The sequence below is a fragment of the Papaver somniferum genome, chromosome 11, assembly GCF_003573695.1.
Source record: "Papaver somniferum cultivar HN1 chromosome 11, ASM357369v1, whole genome shotgun sequence".
Lineage (NCBI taxonomy): Eukaryota > Viridiplantae > Streptophyta > Magnoliopsida > Ranunculales > Papaveraceae > Papaver > Papaver somniferum.
Genome location: NC_039368.1, coordinates 23,896,302 through 23,903,362, shown reverse-complemented (window position 1 = coordinate 23,903,362; position 7,061 = coordinate 23,896,302). Strand labels below are relative to the sequence as shown.

General features: G+C 39.6%; 1 pseudogene; it reads right to left on the bottom strand.

Annotated features, from left to right (window-relative positions):
- Positions 1 to 1,314: 1,314 nt before the first annotated feature.
- LOC113325573 lies at positions 1,315 to 1,414 on the bottom strand (annotated as a pseudogene).
- Positions 1,415 to 7,061: the final 5,647 nt, after the last annotated feature.

Sequence of the window (7,061 nt, the reverse complement as noted above, 5' to 3'; positions counted from 1 at the left end):
AAGGGTAGTTAAAATATCAATTGTTTGCAGTGAAGGACGTCGATTACGATATCGCCTCGGCCCCTCGGGTTCATACATGACATAGGAGTCGTGGCCCGAGTCGACTGCAACGGTTCATCCCTCGTCTGGTACGGGAGGTAAGTTTGTCGAAACATTCGCGAATCCCCTGTCAGAGAGTTATTTTATTCCTTTGTTTGCATATATTCTGAGGATTTGAAAACGGCTGCTTTAATTTCCTAGTAAAGGGCAAGGACTGGCCATACAAGATAAGGGTTAGGATTTCATCACCGTTTCCTTCTTGCCCACCTTAGGAAAACGAAACCAAACGCTAACCTAAGCCTGAAATTTGACTATAACGAGACTTATAGGGTAACGAGCTTAATAGGAAAGTCATTCGAAAAATATTGGTTACTCTTTTAAGCATGCTTCAAAGTTCATGATGGTTTATGTGAGTTGAATATACCGCCTTGTAACGCTGGTGAGGCCTTGGGTATCAAAGCTCCACTAAGCTTCCCTTGTCTCGATTCAACTTACTTTAACTCGGATTGATTCCAGAGGGGTTTGCTTAAATTGTAACGAATTCCCTTTCGAAGGATTAGAAGCTGGTCTAGAAACAATCTAAGTGGAGCCATCATGCTTTTTGTTTGCTAGAAATCAGTAGGTTTGCTGTGGTGGATTCAGCCTTGTTTGTGTTTGCATAGAACTTCCCTTCCTTTTAGGATTTCTTTCTTTTTCTTTTCTTTTTCTAGTGTATGCCCGAGGTTATTAGAGAGCGGGCTTGGAAAAGAAACACTCTAGGTCGTTTGATTAGTGATAAACCTAGTAGTTCTTCTTGTGAAGGCGGGGAGCTCGAAGACTCTTCTTTTGAGAGCCCTGTCTTTGGAAATTTCAGCTTTGAAAACTTGACAATTAGTGAATAAAGTATTCCTAGGCTTTTGCTAGTGCCAGAAATGGTAACTTTGAAAGCTTTATTAAACTCAACTAGGACCTCTCGTCTGTCTTGTATCAAGTTAGCTGAAACCGAGGCAAATTATGAACTCAAACCTGGGACTTTAAAGATGCTCCCAATATTTTTAGGAAAAGAGAATGAGAACCCTTATTTTCATGTTAGGGAATTTGAGGAAGTTTGTAGTACTCTGAAAATTAAAAACCTTAGTGATGATGCGTTGAAACTTAGGTTATTCCCCTTTTCCTTAAAAGATAAAGCCAAATCTTGGATGTACAGTTTGGATTCTGAGTCAATTGAAACCTATGACCAACTTACATCTGCCTTTATACAAAAGTTTTTCCCAAGGCACAAAACATCGTCTATTAATACACAAATCTGTACTTTTACTCAACAAGAGGGAGAATCTTTATATATGTATTTAGAAAGGTTCAATGACTTAATATCTCAATGTCCTCATCATGGTTTAGAGAAGGTTAGGTTAGTTCAGATCCTCTACGAGGGTTTAGATTATTCAACAACAATCATGGTTGAGTCCTTATGCATAGGTGGGTTTGAGAATAAAATTGTTGATGAGGCGATGACATTTTTGAATGAAATCGCCGATAAGACCCAACAATGGGAAAATAGTAGGGAACTATCAACCTCCTATTGTTAGATGCGATAAATCACATTCTGGTTTTTGCCAAGTTTCTTAAGGATATGTGTACGCGAAAGCGAAAACTTAGGGTCCAGAAGAAAGCCTTTCTAGCTAGTCACGTGAGTTCCATTATTCAGAATACCACTACTCTTAAGTATAAAGACCCATGGTCCCCTACCAATTCTTGCACAATAGGTAAATACCGTGTTGAGAAAGCTTTGCTTGACTTAGGAGCCAGTGTGAACTTACTTCCATACCATGTGTACCTTAAGCTAGGACTTGGTGAGATGAAACCTACCCAGATAACACTTCAGTTAGCTGATAGGTCCGTTAAAATTCCTCGTGGTGTAATCGAGGATGTTCTTGTAGAGGTCTACAAGTTTATATATCCAGTGGATATTGTTATCCTAGATACGCAACCTGTCCCCGACCCAGAGAACCAAATACCAGTGATTTTAGGTCTCCCATTTTTAGCTACATCCAATGCGATCATTAACTGTCGAAATGGTATTATGAATTTGTATTTTGGTAATATGACTATTGAGCTGAACATTTTTAATATTAGTAAACTACCCCCTGAACTAGATGACTCGAACATAGAAGAGGTGAACATGATAGGAACATTAGTCGAGGAGTCATTACCAAACACTTTGTTAGAAGATCCTTTAGAGAAATGCCTAGCTCACTTTGGGATTGATTTTGATGATGATAATGTGATTAATGAGGTGAATGCTCTGTTAGATTCAACTCCTTTGTTAGACACTAGTAATGGATGGAAACCTAAGTTCGAACCACTACCAGTTTCTAAGTCTACCCTAGTTCCTTATTTAGAAGAGCCTCCTAAGTTGGACCTTAAGCCATTACCAGATACCCTAAAGTATGTGTTTTAGTCCTATCTGAAACTTTACCTGTGATTATAGCATCCGACTTGGATAATGATCAGGAAAGTAGGCTAGTAACCGTCCTTCAGAACAACAAGGAAGCTTTAGGGTGGACCATAGCAGACATTAAAAGTATAAGTCCCACTGTTTGTATGCATCAGATCTATTTAGAGAGTGACACCAAACCTTCTAGGGAGATGCAACGTCGACTGAACCCTAATTTGAAAGAAGTAGTTTGAACCGAGGTTCTTAAGCTGTTAGATGCAGGCATTATCTACCCTGTTCAGGTTGTTCCCAAGATATCCGGTATTACTGTAGTCCAGAATGATAACAATGAGTTAATCCCAACCCAGGTGACCACGGGTTGGCGTGTCTGTATTGACTATAGGAAATTGAACAAGGTTACTAGGAAGGACCACTTTCCCCTTCCCTTCATCGACCAAATGCTAGAGAGATTAGATGGACGTAGACATTATTGATTTTTAGATGGATACTGCGGTTATAATCAGGTTGTCATAGCCCCAGAAGACCAAGAGAAAACCACTTTTACCTGTCCCTTTGGTACCTTTGCGTATAGACGCATGCCTTTCGGGCTATGTAATGCCCCTGCGACTTTTCAGCATTGCATGATGAGCATATTTTCTGACATGGTAGAACGGTTCTTAGAGGTCTTTATGGATGATTTTTCAGTATTTGGTTCGTCCTTCGATGAGTGCTTGCATCATTTGTCATTAGTATTGACTAGGTGTAAGGAAAAGAATTTAGTGCTTATTTGGGAGAAATGTCACTTTATGTTTCGTTCAGGAATTGTTTTAGGCATATCGTATCTTCTAAGGGTATAGAGGTAGATAAAGCCAAAGTTGACCTTATTAAGACTTTACAGGTCCCAAAAACCGTAAGAGATATTAGGTCATTCTTAGGGCATGCGGGTTTTTATCGCCGATTCATTAAGGATTTTAGCTTGATTTATAGACCACTTTGCAATTTGCTTGCAAAATATGTTAAGTTTGTGTTTGATGATGCTTGTTTAGAGACTTTTGAGAAGCTTAAGACGTTACTTACTACCTCCCCCATAATCCATGCACCCAACTGGAACCTACCCTTTGAGATAATGTGTGATGCTTCAGATTATGCTATTGGTGTTGTGCTAGGTCAACGAGAAAACAAGTTACTTCATGTAATTTACTATGCTAGCAAAACTCTGAATGATGCCCAGTTGAACTATACCACTACGGAAAAGGAACTTTTAGCCATTGTGTTTACCTTAGACAAGTTTAGACCCTATCTCTTAGGTTCTAAGATCGTAATATATACTGATCATGCTGCTTTAAAATATCTTCTGTCTAAAAAGGATATGAAACCTAGATTGATTAGGTGGATCCTTTTGTTGCAAGACTTTTCTCCAGACATTAGAGATAAAAAGGGTGCCGAAAATGTAGTAGCAGACCACTTGTCTAGGCTAGTTGTTGATTCCCCTGATGATTCCATTCCTATAAGGGATGGCTTTTCTGATGAACAACTGTTCTTTGTTACCCAATTACCTTCGTACGCAAATAGAGTGAACTATCTTGTTACTGTTCGAATGCCATAACATTGGGGTAAACAAGATCGTTTTAGGTTTTTAGCCGAGGTGAAGCACTTCTTTTGGGATGATCCTTATTTGTTTAAGTATTGTCCAGACCATATTATTAGGAGATGTATACCTGAGAGTGACCAGTCCAGTATTATTTCCTTTTGTCATGATCACGCTTGTGGGGGTCACTTTTGTGCTAAGAAGACTGTTGCTAAGATATTGCAGTGTGGATTCTATTGGCCTTCGTTGTTTTAAGACTCCCATAGTCACTGTGTTACTTGTGAGCGTTGCCAGAAATTAGGAACCATTTCCCATAGGAACATGATGCCCTTGAACCCGATTCTAATTGTTGAGGTCTTTGATGTGTGGGGTATTGACTTTATGGGTCCGTTTCCTAATTATTTTGGTAACCTATACATCATTGTCGCTGTAGACTATGTCTCTAAGTAGATTGAGGCGGTTGCGTGTAAAACCAATGACCATAGGGTTGTGATTGAGTTCTTGAAAAATAATATACTTACACGTTTTGGTACACCGCGAGCTATAATTAGTGATGGAGGGTCGCACTTTTGTAATGGACCTTTTAGGCTTTTGATGAAGAGATATGGTATTACACATAAGGTAGCTACCCCATATCATCCACAGACTAGTGGTCAAGTAGAGGTTTCCAATAGGGAGATAAAGCATATATTAGAGAAAATAGTTAATCATAATCGGAAAGACTGGTCGTCTAGGCTTACTGATGCCTTATGGGCTTACCGTATTGTGTTTAAGACCCCCATTGGAATGTCACCTTATCGACTTGTGTACGGAAAGGCATGTCACTTACCTGTTGAGTTAGAACATAGAGCATATTGGGCTGTTAAGCAGCTAAATTTTTCACTAGACAAGGCAGGAGCCCATAGGAAACTCCAGCTCAATGAGTTGGAAGAGATTCGTAGAGATGTATACGATAGTTCTAATGAGTATAAGAACAAAGTAAAACTTGTGCATGATAAGAATATTTTAAGAAAGTCATTTTCTCCAGGTCAAAAAGTTCTTATGTATGATACCCGCTTGCATCTTTTCCCTGAGAAGTTACGTTCTCGGTGGACGGGTCCTTTTATTGTTCGCACTGTCTTTCCTCATGGAGCTGTTGAGATCGAGACACCATATGGTAGTAGTTCTTCGAAGGTTAACGTTCAGAGATTGAAACCCATTTTAGAGCCCTTTCCTACAGGTGATGTTGAGGAGGTCCCTCTGGAGGACCCTGTTTACCCTTGATTGACCATCGAGGCGATTGTATGTTGTATATTAGTTTTTGATTTCTTTCTTCACCCAGGTATTATCTTTCCGACTTCTCTCTTTACTGATTCCTCATGTTACCTTACTTTTTGGTATTGCTCTTTCATTAGAAACATTGAGGACAATGTTAGATTTAAGTTTGGGGGTGGGGAAGAAACTTTTTGTTAGTTTTTAGTTGCAATAAATAAACTCCAGAGCCTAGAAATTTATGCTTATTAAGGTTGGCACTAACCAATCTAAGTGGATGGGAACATCTTGGTTGTAGGAGTTGAGGAACAAATCTGATTAGATGGAAACATCTAAAGAGTCTATTCATAAAAGCACGGAGATCAGGTGTTAGAATTTAAAAAAAAAACATGGTAGTTTTGCCATATCTCGTTGAATCCTAATCCCTTCTGTTTTTATTTCTTAAGTGATTTGGTGGGGCACACGATTCAAGTTGTTGCCATTGCTATGTGAAATAGAGTGATTGAGATACCAAAAAAAAATGAGACCAGACCATCAGACCAACCGGAATAAATTCAATAAAGTTGACCATTGGTGCCTTTGTATATGCCAGTTGTGTTGACCTAGAGTTAGGTTTATCAACCACTGGTCCCCTTGTATATACCAGTTGTGTTGATATTAGTCAGACCGGTATCTCAGTCCATTAGGATAGGTTCATCTTGGCAGAGGCCTTCATACAGATATGGGAAATACCGTTCACTTTAAAACATCTATTTTTTTCTCTTTATCCATCTTCTTAATCTTTCCATGTGATTGGTTGACTCCGGTTATGATGTCCAGAAACTATCTGAGTAGAGCTCTGTCACTTATATATGAATTTTAGTATGCTGAGTGCAAACTCGTGTACAACAATTGGAATTTCGCATCAGGGTACTTCCTTCTATAGTCAATGATTGTATGCCAACCAAGGAGATTCTTTAGTGCCTTCCAAGGTTCTGAGTATATAACTAGGGTCTGGAGTAAAGGTTTTGTGGGTACACCTCTGGTAAACCCTCCGGAGACAATACTCCGCCGCTAGGGCCACCTAGCGGTTTAACGGCTTGCTGCACGTGCTAAGTGTAGTCATTTTATTTTCTAGATTAGTTTTGCTCGAGGACTAGCAAATAATAAGTTTGGGGGTATTTGATAGACGCATTTATGTGTCTGATTTGTCCACAATGTTCCGTATTGTGAGTACTCGGTTTTGTACTTATTATGGTTTTTGTGTGTTTGTAGGTATTTTCTTGGAAATAAATATTGTTGGAAAATTCAGCTCGAAAAGTTGCTCGGAGCACTCCCAGGAGGACAATTGCTATACGGACCCCCACTTTTGCTAAGGAGCACCCTGGGCTATGTACAACCTAATTTCATTCTCAGCACCCACCTTCTAAGGGAACCCCTACTCTGGATAGGGGCACCCCTTCTTCTTCCACGTTTAAACAGATTTTGGCAGGAAAATGGAGCAGTGAAACTGGCAGAGTTTAAAATCAAGAATTTGACGTGATTTCTTGAGACTCAATGGTTGGGTCTGCAGGGGAAGACTTGATTGGGCTTATCAGGCTTGGTAAAGGCCTTTGGTTTGGTTGAATTTGGTTAGATAAACCGAGAGAAGGAAACAGAGTGCCACGGGTTATAGTTAGTCCATTACGAGTTCTATGTGTGTGATCGAGAGGTTTTCTTGTGCCTGCTCCGTGTTATACCACTTCTGGATGATGACTCAACGTGTTGGGTGTTTTATGTCACGAGAAAACA